This window comes from Lampetra fluviatilis, chromosome 18, assembly GCF_964198595.1.
Source record: "Lampetra fluviatilis chromosome 18, kcLamFluv1.1, whole genome shotgun sequence".
In the NCBI taxonomy this organism is placed as follows: domain Eukaryota; kingdom Metazoa; phylum Chordata; class Hyperoartia; order Petromyzontiformes; family Petromyzontidae; genus Lampetra; species Lampetra fluviatilis.
In genome coordinates, this window is record NC_136292.1 from 2536626 (window position 1) to 2555166 (window position 18541).

At 44.5% G+C, this 18541-nt stretch overlaps 1 long non-coding RNA gene across 1 annotated transcript in view; it reads left to right on the top strand.

The window, feature by feature from the left end:
• The window catches only part of LOC144937088 (uncharacterized), an 84539-nt gene that overhangs the window by 63851 nt on the left and 2147 nt on the right, over positions 1–18541 (top strand). The window lies entirely within an intron of this gene.

Sequence of the window (18541 nt, forward strand, 5' to 3'; positions counted from 1 at the left end):
AATACATTTGCCACGGTTTTTAGGATGGCATTATCTATAAAACCGATAACAGCTTGTACGATGCTTGTCCAATCTCATTTAAACATAACCCATTTGATAATTAACACATCTTAATTGGTTTCTGTTCATGTCTTATGTTTAGCGAAGTTAAAATTTTAAAAGAAATGTAAAGTTACTTGTTTTAAAATCATAAACCAAATTACATTTCAGATGAAGAGAAACATGTACCAGAGGGATAATGCTTGAAAAATGTAACACTGCCCCTTGTAGTAATAAGAAATGAAAGCTCCTGGACTATTTTGGAATAACTGTGGACACCAACAAAGAATTGACCAGCTTTTTGATAAAAAAAATTGCGGACATATTTACTAGACGTTGGGATATAAATGCAATATCTCAATCATGTAATAATCTCCCATTCTTCTTCAACAATGGAGGTAAACTAACTTGAACAATTACAGAATCACTCGTCTCCTATATAAATTGTTCACGGAGATCATTTGGGAACAATGAATGGGCAATTTACTGGCCAATGAGCCACGTGAGTAAGCCGAAGTTATGTTTCCCACATATATACTATCAATCAGACTATGAGACTTTATTTGATTGAGTATAAATTGATGAAGTAATCAGAGCTGTCACAAACCGATTCTTAAAGAAAATATATTTTATAAAGGCTTGACAAAATGGATTTATATAATGGAACACGAAGATTGCCTAAAGTAACATTACATATCAGAGCGAGAGTCCGGAAAAAGGAATCAGATTGAAAAAAAAGAAATACGGTAAATATGAATGATCAACCATCTCAGTTTTGCTGGTGACATCGTCGTTATGATTACAAATGAAAATATAATTATAGAAACTGAAACACGTAATGAAGAAACTGCAAGTTCAGCTCAAGATAAACACAAGTAAAATTAACATCAGGTGTAAGAAGTTCGCTAACCAAATGGGCACATGTTGTTAACGGTGACACCACTGGAAGCCACATCCTAGTATCTATACCTCGGGCAATTACTGGCGGACTGGGTTCAAAGGATGAAATGAAGCTGGAGTGAGAACAGGGTTGAGTGCTTTTGGAAAATAGAACTTGATAATGACAAAAGACCTTAATGTGCCTACAGGATAAAGGTTGCAATCAGCTGGAAATACGGACATCGACAAGAATAATGGAAGAAAAGCTGACAAATACGCAAGGATGCATGTCAATGCTTGGATTTAGACTGTTAGACAGGCGAGGAACACGTGGATGAGAGAACAAATGCAACTTTGAGGTCTCTTGTTGACTTAAGAGAAGTGTGATCGGGCAGGACACGTAACTCGACGGGGTGATGGACAACAGTCAGGACTGACAACGGAGTGGCAACCGAAGCAGAGGGCACGCACGACCCAGAGGACGTACACCGCAGAGAGGGGGTGACGAAATCATCTCTGGTGTGTGACAGATGGACGGATTGTGTGACCACGAGGTCGTGTGAGATGGTCATTTATACATGATGACTGTACTGAACTCAGGGCACACTGCTGTTAATGTCCAACCCATCACTATGAAACAAGCTATCCCAAAAAAAAATTTTCGTGAACATTTACGTCCAATGAAGAGCTTTGCCTCTGATGGAGTCATGTGAATATGCACAATAATTATCAATTAACGAATCGATTACAACAGATATAACGGACACGATACATGCATGAAATTCTGCGCATCAGATTCTGATAGTGCTCTTAATTTCAGCAAATTATATTCATAAGTCAATGTTACTCATGCTAAATTCAACCTGTAACGCAACACAGTATCCACCTGCTCGCAGAGATACCGACTCGGAGACGTGAGGAATCACAGACAAGCAGGAACGCAGCCACGCGTTGAGCAGGCTGCCAAACTTGCCCAAGTTCTGTGTTTCTCTATATATCAAGGTGTTTGTCGGCCATTTAATGGGTGTTTCACATGTGGGCGGAAACTGGAGCATCTGGAGAACACACACGCGTGCGAGAGGGAAACACTCGAGCCCATACAGACGGAGCAGGTGGATATTCTTAGGTTTTTTCCGTAAAGTCACGTAGGTAAAAAATAAAAATTAATAAAAGTAAAATAAAAATAAAAATCACGACGTTTCGGAGGCAACACAAGCTTCCGTCTTCAGGTGGAACAGTCACAGCACGATAGCTGTATTGATACAGTCACAGCACGATAGCTGTATTGATACAGTCACAGCACGATAGCTGTATTGATACAGTCACAGCACGATAGCTGTATTGATACAGTCACAGCACGATAGCTGTATTGATACAGCTATCGTGCTGTGACTGTTCCACCTGAAGACGGAAGCTTGTGTTGCCTCCGAAACGTCGTGATTTTTATTTTATTTTTTATTTTACTTTTATTAATTTTAATTTTTTACCTACGTGACTTCACCGAAAAAAACCTAAGAATATGAATCCTTGCAGTCACGAAAGCTTCAAATCTGGAGCAGATGGAGTCCACATTGTAGCTGTACCGCCGTCTCCTGGCGGACCAGGGTTATGACAACTTCCTCGATGCCCGCGAGCAGAGAGAGTTTCTCAACATTTTTGCGACCCACCAACCCCTTGCCTCCACAGTGCTGGGTCACCGGGCTGACATAAGTCGGGCGTCACGATGGCGAGATGTTCACTACCTCACCCGGTGTGCAGGAGGTCGTGGGTCCGATCCTGCCTGCTGTGTTTTTGGAGTTTGAATGTTCTCTCTCTCTCCCCGTGGCTCGTGTGGATTTGTCTTTGGGTCCTCTGGTTCCCCCCCCTACATTTATAATCAACATGCTTTTAGAGTATTTGGCTGCTATAAGCTTCTACCCGATAAACCACTTAATTGAGCTTTCATTTTTGACCAACAAAACGTTTTATAGCTCAGTGGGCCTTAGCTGGTAAAATAAAAAGTTGAGTTTTAGGGAACGAGACTGAACTCAAGGACAGAAACAAAAGCCGAGGAAATATAAATGAGCGAGTGAAACGAGACAATAGGAATTCATCATTGAATCGAGTCATTGGAGTGGAGAGAGGAGGTGGGGTTACACGCCTCACAACACCGCGCAGGGCGATAAATCTCTGATGTTAAATGTGAATTCGTCAAATTACCCTATGCAGTACTGCCATCTGCCGACCCGATTACGAAACAGAATTTCAAAATCAATGTCTAATTTACATCAGTACCATTAACCACAATACTTGTGGTCAAAATACAAACAAAAAGCATACTCTGGTAATATGATGCATTGGCTTAGAAATTGATTGGTCCACACCAGAGATAGCTTTCTTTCGAGCATAGTCTCAAACGGTGTTAAATGCAGACATGATTCCTCGTAAAAGGTTTCAGTTTGCTGTTTTAACATCTTAACACCTGTTTTGTTGCCAGAAAAAAAGGGGAAAACCTATTCTCAATGTGTAACTGGCTAAAATACAGGCGATCCATTTATAGACACCCCACTAAAACAGTGGCAGCGGGGATTGCACGCAGACATTGTTACATTTTATTTCAAAGCCTCCATCTGTTTCTCACCTATATGCACACACACAGTATACTTGATACATATTGGAACACTCCGTGTAAAATATGGAGCCCTTGCGTTCACAATACAGTCGTGAAGCATCTGTCGCGAAGCAAGTAAGAGGGCCGTAAGAAACCAATGGGGTATCTATAAACGGATCACCCATTTCATTGGCAGATTGTCTTAATGCGTCACTACAGTAACAGCGGAATGTAAACCACTGTTAGTTAATGTTTTAACATCAATTGGATGTCTTCGGTTAGGTATTATTTGGCTAAAGTTATATATATGTTGTTTTAATACTGTAAGTAATTATATTAATGAGCGAGTGGTGACGCAGTGGTTAGCGAACCTGAGTTCTATTTCCCGAGTGTGGCGGCTCAGGCTAACTCACTTCAGTGGCGAGTGATCGGCCACCACCCCGCACTGACCAGGGCGGTGAAGTATGGTCAAAACAAATCAGCAGCACCAACACGGCGTGGGGAAGCCTTCGTCCGTCAACGTTTGTAAATCTGCGTCTGACAATTGTAGCCGCAGCAATTGACTCGATTTATTCTTTTTTGTTACATTGCAAGATTGGCCGTGTGTCATCTGCCTTTTAATCGACTGCATGTATTCCAGAGCCACGCCAATTCACTGTAAACCACAGGGTGGCACGTGTGCAGTGAGCCCACTGATTTCTGGTGACCCTCTTTCGAGATGCTTCTCAGCAGGTGATTGAATATCGTGAGCGGGGTGGCTTCATGTCTCACAGAGGAGACCGGTAACAGATGTAATGAGTGTGTCGGTTTTGGTGGGAGGAGGCATGTAGAGAGGCTTTGAATTCAACTGTGCCTCTTCTCTTGATATAATTTCTCCCGATGACAACGGCACAGTATGTTCGTGGGGCACCTATGCGACGCGAATCACTCTGCGTTGAGGTCCACGCACTTGCAACCCCAATTGAACTCTCTGTCACAGGTATATATTGGTTTAAAGCTTTCGTGTCTGCAGGGATTAATCTTCTTGGTTCTTTCGGTAAAGTCACGTAGAAGGGAAATCATAAAATAATAAAAATCAAACATAATAAAATAATATTTTATTACGTTTTAATAATTAAATAATGCAAGGGCCCTCTGCTCAGGATCAGAATAAGATGGAATTCATACAGGAGGAATCCGATGAGCCATAAAGCTCTTTTTAACAGCTGCTCAACAGGCCTCCTGGGTGCAGCAAGCGAGCAAAGGTGGCGCCTGCGGTGACAATCGGACCCTCCTGTCGAGCTCTGGGTGCGAGACGAGACGGGTGGTTGGTGAAGACCAAGCTGAGCTGCGGTCTTGGGGACGACGGTATTCTTGGAGGCGGTAAAGCCCTGCTCGTCTCTCTCACTCGTCCCCGAACGCACGCGGCTGGCTGATTGAATGTGCATTGCACCACGTTGACACCAGGGCGCGCCACGCGACAAATTTATCGAGCACCCGAGTTTAGCGTTGGAATTTCAGTTGAGTTCTTTCGAAGCTCACTGATATGCAAAAAAACCCCACATATCTTTGGTACACATTTGCGCAAGATAATCACGCGCCTCGTTGAGGAGAATATACATCGCATAATATAAATAAAGCAGACAATATGCATCCTTCACGTATCGAAATTAAACTATTTCTTACACAACCCATCATTACAATGGTCTATTGGGAGTGCATACACGTAGTGAGTGGTTCATTACAAGCAAACACTGGATCGGGTTGGTACAAATTGGTTATTATAATCTGTGCCTGCCAGTGATAATCCTGTGCTGGTAATAACCACGAGCCCATGATGAGACGCATCAATGGCACCACGGTTTGTGATGTGTGCCCTTGTACAGGGTAGACTGGAATGATTGAAAAGGGTCATTGTGGTTTGTGTGTCAATTTCATAATGTGCTTTGTTAACTCCTCATTTAGTTGATCTTATTCAACGTACAGGCAGACGTTTAGATTACTCGAGCACGATTATCATTGCCCATTATTATGGGGTTGTAGATGTCGATGTTTTGTTAAACACGGTGAAGAGTGCATGGGAAACAACTCTTCCTTGTGCTCTTGCGATTGGCCTGCATTGCAAAAGTCCAAACATGATCTCACTGGCGTCTGTTTGCTTTCCGGCTGTTCCTTGCACCCCTCCCAAGCTCAGTTTCCTGGCAAGGGGAGACCTATTGTCAATGAGTCGGCGAGGGTGTGCTGCTGCTTTTATGCACTGATTGGAACAAGACCCCCCCCCCTACCCGTCCCCGTGGCCTCCTCACCCCTGGCATTAGAGACAAGGTCTCAATGTTGAATAAATGGGTGTTGAATAATCTCTTGCCATTGCACGTGCTGGTTATTTTAGGGTATCAGGATGAGAGCCAAAACGTGGATTATATTAATGTCTGAACTTCACTTGCGATGAACGCACGTGCACATCAATGTAAGTGCAGCGACGTAGTTGTGCGTTGACATTTGTATCATGTAGAAGTTGTTTCTGTGTACATGTAGCGGACCCTTTTGTTAATCCACTGCTGGATGTAGAGTCTCCGCATGCTGTGCAGGTTGTGGGGTTTAATTGATGACGTTTGCACAATATTTCTGAAGCTTAGTTGTTAGAATAACACAACGGTGGAATGTTGCCTAATGAGGGGTAATTACATGTCCGTAGCCTGACATAGAGAGCAATGACTGGAAAAAATACTAATTTCTGCATGGTCCTCCTGAGGTGCAAAATACATGGTCCATGGAGGTTCCACGGCTTTAACCCTGGCCCAGAAGGACGCATTGTCTTACTACTCAAACACTCATTAATAGCACGCGCCACTTAATTGTTGGCATAGAATTGCTTTCCTGCATGTGATCCTATAACTTTGAAATATGTAAAACATGTGATGGGAGCCAGGTCTAGTGAGAATGCATTTTCATATTTTTTGTGTAAATGGGTATTCCATTAATTATGTTAGTATTTAAAAAAAATGATTATCAGAGTAATTTTAAATTAACAAGTTTAATTATTTACATGGATTGTGAAGGAGATGGCCTTGGAGTCTTGGAGTGGAATGATTGGGGAAAGACTTCCAGGATTGCAGATGTCACACGAGTGGGGGAAATGCTGGGAAGAAGAAGAAGCAAAGGAAACAAGATGATTTCCAGCACTAGCATGTAATCGTAATCGATTTAGAAACTAGTCAATAAAATGCCACTGCTACGTAAACCATCTATCACATGTACACCGGGCCACAGCACAACACCATGCCGGCACGTGAGACGAAGGGAGTGATGGACGTATCGGGTAAAGTGCCCTCAACGAGATGCCTCTGTCCAGGTGATGGACGACAGACGGTTGACCGCCAGAGACAATCCGCTAGTGGATGAGAGCCTCCCCGTGCCGTGGGAGCTGTTTGATCATAATTAATTGAATGGGCGCGGCACGAAATGATTGAATCGGTGAGTTGCCTTGTCAAGATAATTGACGGAGGCACTTGTCGAGTTTTAATTGTCAATTTAATGAGCGTGAGTAATTGCAGTCTGCGACATTTATGGCACTCGTGGGAATAACGAGAGGCGCTGGAAGTGAATTCCGAAAAGTCCAGTTAATATATATCCATTTATGTGTAAAAAAAATCAATTAGTAAAAAAAAGGGCCCAAATGAAACGTGTAATTCTCTTAGTTTAACGTAACTTTATACATTATAGTGCCATAATCATCCACAATGTATCCACTGCTGAATTGAAGCCTTCTCGAGGTGACAGTATAACTGCTACGTGCACATGTGCTCATTTCCCCATTTCGAGAGTCATTGTTGATATTAAAACACATTTGCCAGTCCAGTGGAAACCTATTTTAAGAAAGGAAACTACAACGCCCACACCTCGACCTGACCTTGCACCACCCATTTCTTTACATTAATTTATTTTCCATCCTTTGATTTGTTTTTTTATTTTATTTCAGAACTGATTTAGCAAAAGCAAGCAACTCATTCGTTAGGTCAGGCTGAAGTGCAGTGGATCTGGGAAAACACACAACTCGTTCCTCAGACGTTGAAAGTCTTGCTTATCGAATTGAAACATCGGTACAAAAGTTTAACTTTTGTTCCGATTTCACATGCGGTAGATGTAGGAAGAGGTTGATAAAAATCGTCTGAAATTCGCACGATCACATAAAATCTCGCAAGCTAAGCTTGAGCCTGGCTAGTCAGCCAGTGGAGGGCCGCGGTGTGTTTTTTAGGGAGCAGCAGAGGACAGTGCATCTAAATACATTATTGTACTGTACTCTCCTTCTATGCTCCCGCATTTATGATTCCCTCTTTTCACCAATCCGCACTTACCAATATGGCGATGTACGGTCAAAAAACCTCCACGACCCGCAAGGCATGGGGAGGCCCTCGTCCAACAGTGGATTGACACAAGGGCTGTGCGTGTGCGCGTGTAGGAGCAGTGAGGCTGCTGCTACTCGGCCTGGTGGTGGCAGGACACCGGCTGATCATTATCCGAGCGAACCCCCGGGCGGTGCTGATGTCCTACAACTCAATGCCGTGCGCTTCACGATAAGCGGCTCCCCAACTCCACCGTGTACGTGGGCACAGCGTGGATATTACATAGAAGCTCACTGATAAAGCGCAGTAGTTCTGTTCCTAGAGTACAGGGAATTCACTGTGATTTATTTTATTTTATTTTTACTACCAGGGGTTGCAACATGGGCAAAAAAAAGGTTCACGCGAAGTGAAAATTATATTGAAAGTCAGGATCATTGCCCGTGACATATCCACTGCTGGATGAAAGCCTCTCCAAGCTGTTTCCATCTTTCACGGTCCTTTGATACAGCAACCTTCTTGCGAGTGCCTGCATGCACTTGAGTCAACTTGATTGCTCCATCTCCGTGGTGGACTGCCTCACACATTTATTTTCTCACTTTTGGCTGCCACTCCACCGTTATTCGCAAACACCGGCCACCATCCATTCTCGTGACATGTTCTGCCCAAGTCCACTCACGTTTCTGAACGGTCAAAAAATATTTATAATAACTTGCGTTCTGTAATCCATATCTTTATTTTTCCTGTCTCTCGTTGTGATTCGAAGTGGAATCTGCGTCTCTCCGCGTTTCTTTCCACACTGTTCAGGATTAATTTTGTTGCCGATTCAGAAAGAATGATTTGGAGTGTGGACAAGTAGGCCAAGTGTAGATTGGAAGTGATGAGAGGTGGACCAGAATCTAAATTATGAGGACAAAAGATGATGGTAGCAGGTTGGAGTTCTTTTTGAAAGCTTAAATTAATAACGAAACTCAACATTCCAATGTGCCAAAATAAGTTTTTTAATCGGTGTATATAACATGATATGACATTTATGAAAGGGAGGCGTGACAACGTTTTTCTCTAGACAAATTGCTAAAGTTAGGTGCCAATTATCCAATAGTGATAGTTTTACTCCGTTTGCATGTGTGTAATCAGATTGACGTTGCTTCACATGGACTGGAAAAAACGCGATGTTCCATGCCAATGGATTTTCCAGGTGAAAGTAATTTAACTTAAAAAAAAAATCTCTCATGATGACTTCAAATTTGAAATAAAGAATCAAAATCAAAACAATGAAGAGTCAAAGCAAACAGTCGCCACGAAGTCTGCGGACTGAGTAGCAACGCGAATTGTTTTGATGTGAAAGCAACCACGTGCAGAGGAAATGGAATAAGCATCGTTTAGTTTGTGTCTCTGCACTTAAAAAACATTGCACACGTTACAGGTTGATTTCTTAAACGGATTCTGGCCTGGTGGAATGGTCAGCACGCTGCAGTGCGTGGCACTTAAACAGGTGGCACGCTCCTTAAATTCTCCCCGCCTCTTTGTCTGCCCAGCAGTCTACAATCAATCGATAATATTGACAACTCATCCAGCGCCATAATATTGGCAAGTCATCACAAAATGGTTACACCGCAGTTTGTCGATGGGGATGGTCCCGTGCGCGGGTGGTGTGAAAGTGGGTTTCTCCCACAGCTTCCAGGCCAGCGTGGAGAAGTAGGCCAATACAGCCGCAGAGGGACTGTCAACTGCTCCCTTTTGCGGAGGCTTTTCTGCCAGCCGTGTTGTGAGCAAGCAATTGCAGGGCTGCGACTTTACCTTCACCGTTACTTCTAAAGGGGGGCGGGCGTTGAGAAGTTGTGCAGTGGAAGATAAATTGAAAACTCATTTCATGTTGATAAAAGTCGAAAGCAGCCATGGCAACACGTGCTGAAGCAAGCAAGGGTACTCAACTGGGTGGGATCTGTCATGCGAAGCCCTCTAGCGATCAAACAAAGAGGATCACCGCATCGCGGGCTTTCAGATGCACTTCTGCGGCTGTCTGGAACGCTCTTCCTTCCAATATTAGGAAGCCACTGGAGTTACACACTTTTAAAGAATCTAGATTGAAAACTAATTTGTTTAGAACTGCTTTTTGTGTTTATATTGTTGTCCTTCCCCTGCACCTCCGATTATCACGGTTGGCTATTTACGGTGTGAAAGACGTTCAATACACACACATACAAGCTTTGGACAGCCACCCTCTGGACAGCCGAACGCGTGTGTTGACCGACCCTCTGTGTTGTATTACATTACATTTCGATATTTTACTAGGTTATTTAATTTTAGTGTGTCTTTCTCCTGATTTTCAGGCTTGCTTGCCGTGTCATCGTACTTGCAGCACCACGTTTTGTTGACCACTCATTGATATGCTAATTTTTTCTCTAACCCCCCTCCCTCTCTCTGCCTCCGCCCCCCCCTCTGCCTATTTAAGGCCACCCCACAGAGACGATCACCCCTCTCTGTTACCTGTGTTGCTCTCGCTATGTATGTATCTTGGTGATATCTGTCTGCTAATATGTCTGTCTATAGTTTTCTGGTTAGATATTATGTCGCTATTTCATTATACCTGATGATGATTGCTTGTGTTGCAATCGAAACGTCGTATTCTATTATTTAATTTAATTTATTATTTTATCTTTAGACGTGACTTAACCGAAAGAACCAAATAATAATTCCTGCAGTCACGAAAGTTCTAAAATTAAGCCGAACGCTCTACAAATATAACGTTCAATTTTTTCCCATGCTGGCCAGATGTCTTGGAAGGTGTAGGAGTTCCCACATTTTACCCCACCACACACGACCTGCCAAATCAACAAACCACGTTGTGTCCATTTCGTCATGCCTTGCCATGTGTCGGCGCTAGAGGAGTTGTCATTTCAGTCCAGCATCACCATCTATACTGCCCCCTAGAGAGTGTTTGGCCGATTCTTCCATGCTGAAAGAGGAGTTGAAATAACCAAACTTTACCCCACCACATGCGGCCTGCTAATCGACTAACTGCGGTTAACCCATTTTTACTGTTGGGTGGACAGAGGCGAGAGGGGATTAATACGATTTCATGAGTAATCGTATTACTTGGAAAGGACTACAATTTTAATTACAATACATTGCGTTTAAAACCCGATTACTCTTTTATTAACGTAACTCTCCAAATGTTGTTTATATAGCAATAGCCACGCTGAAACAAATATAATTTGAAAAGCAAACAATTAAATTCAGCTTTTCGAACAAAGGCACGCCACGTTAAAGCCATTTTCCCGTTTCAGAATGCAAGGATATTAGACATTCCTGCGTCAATTGGGCATATAATGGCATCTTGACTTCGGAAATTGTCAATAACTCACTGACCTTTACCACGTGCATAGCCGTTTTAAAAAACCAAACAGATGTTGTAAATCTCATTAAGACTGCCTCAGCAATTTTAAGGCGATTTTTTTTTGTCAGCTGAAATACATAAATCGTCCACTCATAACTTTAATTGTTTTTTTACTGAACTACTGCAGTATGTTTCTCTACAACTGTCCATAATCTTTATCGTGCAAGAGGATTCAAACGAAACATTGGAACATCTTGAAAGACATGAGCGGCCTTTGATTTGTATCACTTGACACTTTGATTTAGGCTGCTCATGCCACCAACTGTACCGACAAAGGTGCAGCACTGCAATTGCTCGCTCTTGCCACCACTGGCATCAGGACCTCCACTAGAGGCTTCTCTCGAGGGTATTTGGCCTACTCTTCCACACTGCGCAGACATCTTACAATTGTATTCATCACGTATAGCGAAGGGCCGTTGTGCAAAAAGCGTGACCTCTTTCGACAGCATTCATGCTGCCATACCCTGGCGTGTCTCGAGTGATTTGTTTGATGCACGGATCACGTGGGTGGCACTGTTCATTCGAGGGTCGCAGTCCGCTTCGAACGGCGACATCCAAACTGAAGCGCGCATTTTTTCAAAACGGAGTTTGCGCATCAAGACGGCCCGTGCGACGTGTTCACACAAAGTGACGGCCGTCTTCATCGTCGTACTAAGCTCGCAATCGCTAGGAGGCCGGTCGCGGATGCAACGGTGACATTTCTGAACAAGTCCAACCGTCGGATGCCAAGAAGTCGTCTTTGGCATCGCATGCCGAAGGACTGCAGCCGATCGAAATCACCTTGAAGCAATGTCCAGGCGTCCGCACCATACAACAAAGCTGACGAAACACAGCACCGTTAGACTCTCGATCTGAACAGGGATGGGTTTGCATGTTGTATCCTATCACACGCCGATAGAACAACGGAGGTCGAGGCAATTCTCCTGCAGGGTGGACAGAGGCGGCGGGGGAGGGGAGGGGTCGGCTGGCGCGGGGGGTGTAAGAAACTTGATTCAGGCTGGAGTGGTGGACATGTTCGGTTGTTTATCTTGGCAGAGTATTCCATTTCGCAAATGGAAGGTCTAGAGTCGATTTGGTTCATCATGGTAAGGTTACGATGGACAGTACATTCAACGTATTGGCAACCGTTGTCCTCTCTGTATACTGGCCCCTGCCATAGGAATGGAGAATGTCCACCACTGGCTAAGAACCATCAACAGAGATGGGTATCAAGCCACGTGTAAGCACAGACGCACTTCGGCCTCGATGAGAGTAAAACATGTCAATGTTTATTTTGACTATAAAAACAACGATTGGATACGAGTCGTGTAATGATTTGTCCCCATGCGATTGGAACAGTTGGCTTGATTTGAGATCACAATTCAATATAGTAATATTTTCTCTAAATATCGTATTGGGATGAGTGTAGTGCTTCTCGTGGCTGCAGGGGTCATGGAAACCCATTATAAACAGCATACTTAACGTTGATAATTCAAACAAAAAAATATATCTGCAATGGCAATACATGAAAGCAATGTGAATTGTGGGGAGCAGTACGGCATCGTGGTTAGCACACTGCACAGCAAATCCTGCGATCTGAGTTTGATTTCCAGCCACAGCTAACATCAGTGAAGAGTGGTATCTGGACCGGTCATGGGCCTCTCATAGGTCGACTCAGCCTTAAATGAGCACCCGGTGCTCGCTAATAGTACAACACTTTGATGCTTATGTCATGGAGGTGAGAATCAATTTGAATCGACGAGTGTATGAATGCATTCAAACATTTATGTTGAATAGTGGGGAACTTATGGCTTTGCATATACATATGAATTCGTTAATTTATTTTATGTTTTCATGTGAAGCATAAAATTTATACTTTTTTGCATAAATTGTTTTAACAGTGTTTTCTTTCAGTGGTTTTATGTTCAACAATTCATTTTTCTTTTGTAAATTACATTCACTGGCTTATGACCAATGCAACCGTAAATGTGTGTTTTATTGTATAAATTGTGCCTGATAAAGACGATGGTAAATATGATGATCATCCTGCATTACTGTATCCGACATGCTATATAAAAATATGCTTTAAAAAACATGTTTACCGGTCAACATCATGTTTTTTCTACAGTATTTGAATGGGCCCTAAAAGCTTTTTTTTACAAATGTGCTGAACTAATTTAAAAATTACGAGTTTTGGATGTTTCACTGGAAATATTGCCACTTTTACAATGCTGTAGTATTTGAAAAACACGTGAGTGCAGAGGAAGATTTAACTACTCTAAATGTTTAAACATGCCTCAGGGTGGATTACTCCAAAATGAATCCAAACTATCAGTACAACATATTATTTTTGCCTTGAATAAGCAGACAAGCCAAAAATGGTATAATTATTGCTTGAGAGAAAATTATGTACGTAGAACTGCAATTTTATGAGCTTAGATATGTTTTAACTTGTTCTACATATTTAACTTATTATAGCTTGTCTAGCTAGAATATTACAACGTTTTTCTATAACATATGTGCGTGTCTTCTGAGCGTACAGTCCATGAGAGCTGGTGAGGTTACAATTTTAGGTGTGGCTTACTAATTATCAGGATTCTGCATGACTTAACTGATCCTTTGATAACAGAATACCACTCAAGTCCGTGCCGAATGCACAAGACAGAGAATCGGGAAGACTGCTTTTGTTCTATTTCATATTGATGCCATTACTGCGCCCTTTGATCTCTTGCCTCTCAGCCTCAGCACGTGTTCCCGTTTTTTTTTATAAAAAAACATTTTTCAGAGGAGCGTCGGCAATTCGTGGGTCAGGAATTTGTATTCCCACAATCAGCCCCGATGGGATGACAGTGATGCTGTCACCATGATGCCATTGGCATTGTCGTCAAATTCCTCGCGGTGCGTGAAGTCGCTGCGCTCTGAGTGAAGATTGCGTCTTGCCCGTTGGGGTGCAGGGCATGAACGAAGTTGGCTCAGCGACGGACATCATGATTGTCCGCAATGATCAATCCACGGTGGGATGAAGGCATCCCCAAGCCGTCGCCAATTCTCACGATTCTGCACTCTTTAACAATCCACCCAGCACCTGCACGCGATCTGATTTCATCGCTCCATCTCCTCGATGGATGGTCCCTTGGATGCATTCCATTTCTTGGCTGTCACCATCGGCCATGATAACAGCAGTCATAGTTTATACGCCTCTGCTAATCCACAGCGGGATGAACTGCTCTTCATGCCGTGTCAATTGTGGGAGTTGTTTGACCAAACTTGAACATTTTGGTAAGTGCTGATTGGTGGGATAATAGGGCCCAGGACTGGTAACATATTTCATTTTCCAGTGATGATAGTCGTGGCCAGGAATCAAGCTCAGTTCTCTGGGTTCACAGTGCAGTACATTACCCACTGCGCCATAACCCATCCCGCACACAAGTCCAGTATACTGAACTAAACGCTCTACATATGCACTCCGATGTTGCTTTATCAGCACTTCAAATCAATTTTAGCCAATTTAATGTATATCCATCTCGCATACACATGACTTCCGTTCACCACTAAGTAGCGGTGATGTCACGTTGGTGCGCGTGTCAGGCTTGGTCCTCCTTGAGGCTACGCGAAGTGTCAAAAGCTCACCTCGATGAAGATCATGAGACGTGTTGAAGCATCAAGGTCACGTGACTACTATGACTGGCAGGTCCACCGCCTGTGCTCCCCACTGCGCATAACTGGACGTGTTTCAGCTGCCCGGTGCTTTACTCGTTGTTGTGTGCGTATCGCTTCCACCTCCTTGTTTTCGGAGGGTGATTTCCTCCAACTGCCCAGTAGCGTAGTTCATGAGCCCCCTCCACAGAGGCTGATCTGAACACCGCGGATACCCATCATCTGTGAGTCCACTCCGCTCCAAGTCCTCCTGTACCAGATCCACCCATCTATTATGGAGCCTGTGCTGTGCCCATTCAGTCGACTTAACCAGCCAAACAGAAGCTGCTCGGGCATCTGGTGTCTGGCATTCGAGCCAATGCATTATTTCCTGCTGTAGGAGTCTACCGTTGGGCCTATGTCCAGATCTTTCAAGTATCTGTGAGCTCTACAAAAAAACAATCCAGTCTGGTTAAACCTCGGAAGGATCATATGCAGACCAGTCTGACAGCTTCAAGCTGGCACGAGTGTTTTTGGTTCGGGATTTTAATTTTGCAGGCATGAATAAGAGGGCGGGGCTTCGTGTGAAGCGACCGGCCAGGCAACTTCCAGTGTTATGCAACAGATAATGAGATCCTGCTGCTGCTGATCTGATTCTGAGCGAGACCTCTACTGCCAAGCCGGAACTGGCAATGTTGAACACTGCTCAGGTACGTAAAGTCCTCCACAACCACTCCATAACTCGTGGATGGCTGAGGGGATGGAGTGCGTGATTAGGCAGATTACCGGTGCAGTTGCTTTGTTTTGGTGGATGTGATGGTCAGCGCCTATTTCTTATTACGTGGCAAGCTCACGTTGAGCAGGAGTTTCCACCTACTCAGAATGAGCAGCAAGTCACCAGAATAAGGACCAATACGTAGCAATTATTAGTAGGAAGTCATCCCTTGTATGTACGCAGGTATCGATTTGTCTCCCTTTGCATCTGCACCAGATGCAAATTCCACTGGTTACAGCCATGAAAGACTTCTCGAACTACGGTGGTCAAACATACGTGGACTAGCGTAGGGATTAAAGGGCATCTCGGTTGCATCCCAAGAGTCAACTTGAATGGCCATCCACGTGTGCAAGGGCACGTGATCTGCGGTGAGGGCACACGTGCTAACTTTCCAGTGTGTCGGTCAAGACCAAGCCCCGTCACTCGAGCACAGTGGCGTGTCCAACAACGGGGGGTGGTGCGGGTGGGATGGGGGGGGTAGAGGGGGCTGGGTGATGACCCCTCCTGGAGACCCCAAACAATTGCATTTCAAACACGTATATATGTATCATAGAAGGTGGATTTAATGTATTATTGTTAATGTAGGGCCCTCTGTGCAATGTAATTGTGGGGGTGCCCTCCTCTTTGAAACATTTCTAGATGTGCCTCTAGCAGTGCGGGTGTTAATCTTCATTCAGGCAGATGTTAACCGCTTAACGCCCAATTAATGCGCTCTCTGAGTCCATGGAAGCTCATTAAGCTCCAGGGTACATGAATCTAGTTAGACCCAGTGAACGGCTAATAGAGGCGTTTCCGTGTCTATGTTGACGCATGTGAAACGCCTATATACTCGTGGGAGGTTCAAGGTTGTGTCATCATTGAGATCTGGGTAACGAGTTTGGAGAAATGAATTTTGAAATTACCACATACTAAAGACGGACAAAATGCACGAGTGTGTGTACCAGCAGTACACGGATCACTTTCATAGATACACACACACAAGGAGTGTGCTTCGTAAAGCAGTCTGGCTTAAACACGTACCTTCGCGTCCATACATTTAACTCGTACAACACCCGCAATTCGCCACTAAGTGGCGGTGACGTCTCCATGGCGCTTGTGCCAGGCAAGGTACACTCCGAGGCCACGTGAAGTGTCGAAGGCGCGCTGACTGACAGGAGGTAACGGGACGGACCCAGGTGTCACGGGTTGACTGAGATGACTGGCAGATGCACCACCTGTGCCCCCTACTGCGCCAACTCGCTGCATTGTAGCCGCCTGGCGGTCTGCTCGTTGTGAGGGTCGCTTCTCTGCCCCTCCGTTGTTGTTGGAGGGCGACTGCGTCCGACTGCCCAGTAGCGTAATTCATGAACCTCCTCCATAGAGGGCGATCTTGACACCGCTGGTATCGGTCTTCGGCAAGTCCACTCAGCTCCACATCCTCCTGTACCGCATCAGTCCATGTCTTCTCCAGCCCGCGTCGTGCCCGTTTATGCCCCTCTATACGGCCAAAACAGAAGCTGCTTGGGCATGCGGTGGCTGGGCATGCGGGCTACATGACCCAGCCAACGCAGCCTCGCCTGCCGGAGGAGCTCACTGATAGGAATGTATCCTAGATCTTTCAAGGATTTGTGAGCTCCTCACACAATCCAGCCTGGTTAAACGCAGGATGGATCGTAGACAGGCCAGCCTGAATGTTTTAAACCGACGCAGATGTTCCATTAGAGGGGTCCACGTTTTGCAAGCATAGAGAAGAGAGGGCATGACTGTGGCCGAGAAGACCCGGAGCTTCCTGTGGAGTGGCAGACCAGATAGCTTCCACACAGCGTTACGCAGTTGTTGAAAAGATAATGCCGCTCGGCTGATTTGGAGTGAAACCTCTGCTGCCAAACCGTAATTAGTCATAATCACACGATTTAGGTAAGTAAACTTCTCCACTCTCCACACCTGCCCCATCACTCGTATGGAGTTGAAACGGTATTGGATGACACAAAATATCCAGGCAGGTGTTTAGTTTGGTGGTGCTAATGGTAAGTCCCCACCTCGTAGTGGCACACTCCAGGTTCAGCAGCAGCGCCTCAAACTCATCAGAGCGAGGAGCAATTGCCGGACCATCAGCATACATACCATGGTTGACCAATAGGGTGCCATCCCTTGACTGCACCCGGGCATAGATCAGCCTCCCATTGTGTCTGTACCAGATATTAATTCCTCTGGTGCAGCCTTGAAAAGCGTCTCGTACTACGTGGTCGAAGATAATAAATAATGTCCGAGCCAGAGAACAACCCTTTTGTATCCCAACGTGTGCAGGGAATGGCTCTGACTTCTGGCCACGTAACTTTACCCAGGCCTGCCCACCATCATGAAGGTCCTTAACGATTGTGAGAATAGAGTCAGGGACCCTGAAAGCACGAAAAACAACCCAGCGCCCTGGCCTATTGATTGTATCAAAGGCCTTAAACCAAGTCAATAATGCAGATATATAGGCCTCGTTTAAATTCCCTCCACCTCTCCTGTAGAAGACGCACAGAGACGATGGCATCCCTTGCAGGACCGACTAGGCCTGAAAAATGAGACTACTGCAGTTGCCAAACAATCACACATAGCTACAGACAGTAATGGAAAAACACACGAAAATCAGATTTGAATCATTCATAATATGTAGACAATTACCCCTAAACATATACAGTACGTGTACAGATATTTTTGTTAATTTACTGGTGATTAGAGGGCAATAACCACTCCGTGTTGGTTATGGGCATTGTTTGACCATACTTCACCGCACTGGTCGGTGTTGGCTGGTGATGGCAGGAAGCATGGACGTGTTGCAGCATCATGGTTGCAGAATTGACTTTGCTGCTACCCATCAGAGCCAAGCAGCCTCTAATGCATGTTATGCGTGGTAGTGATCCATTCAAGTACTTTTAAAACTCAAAGCCTGCTTAGCT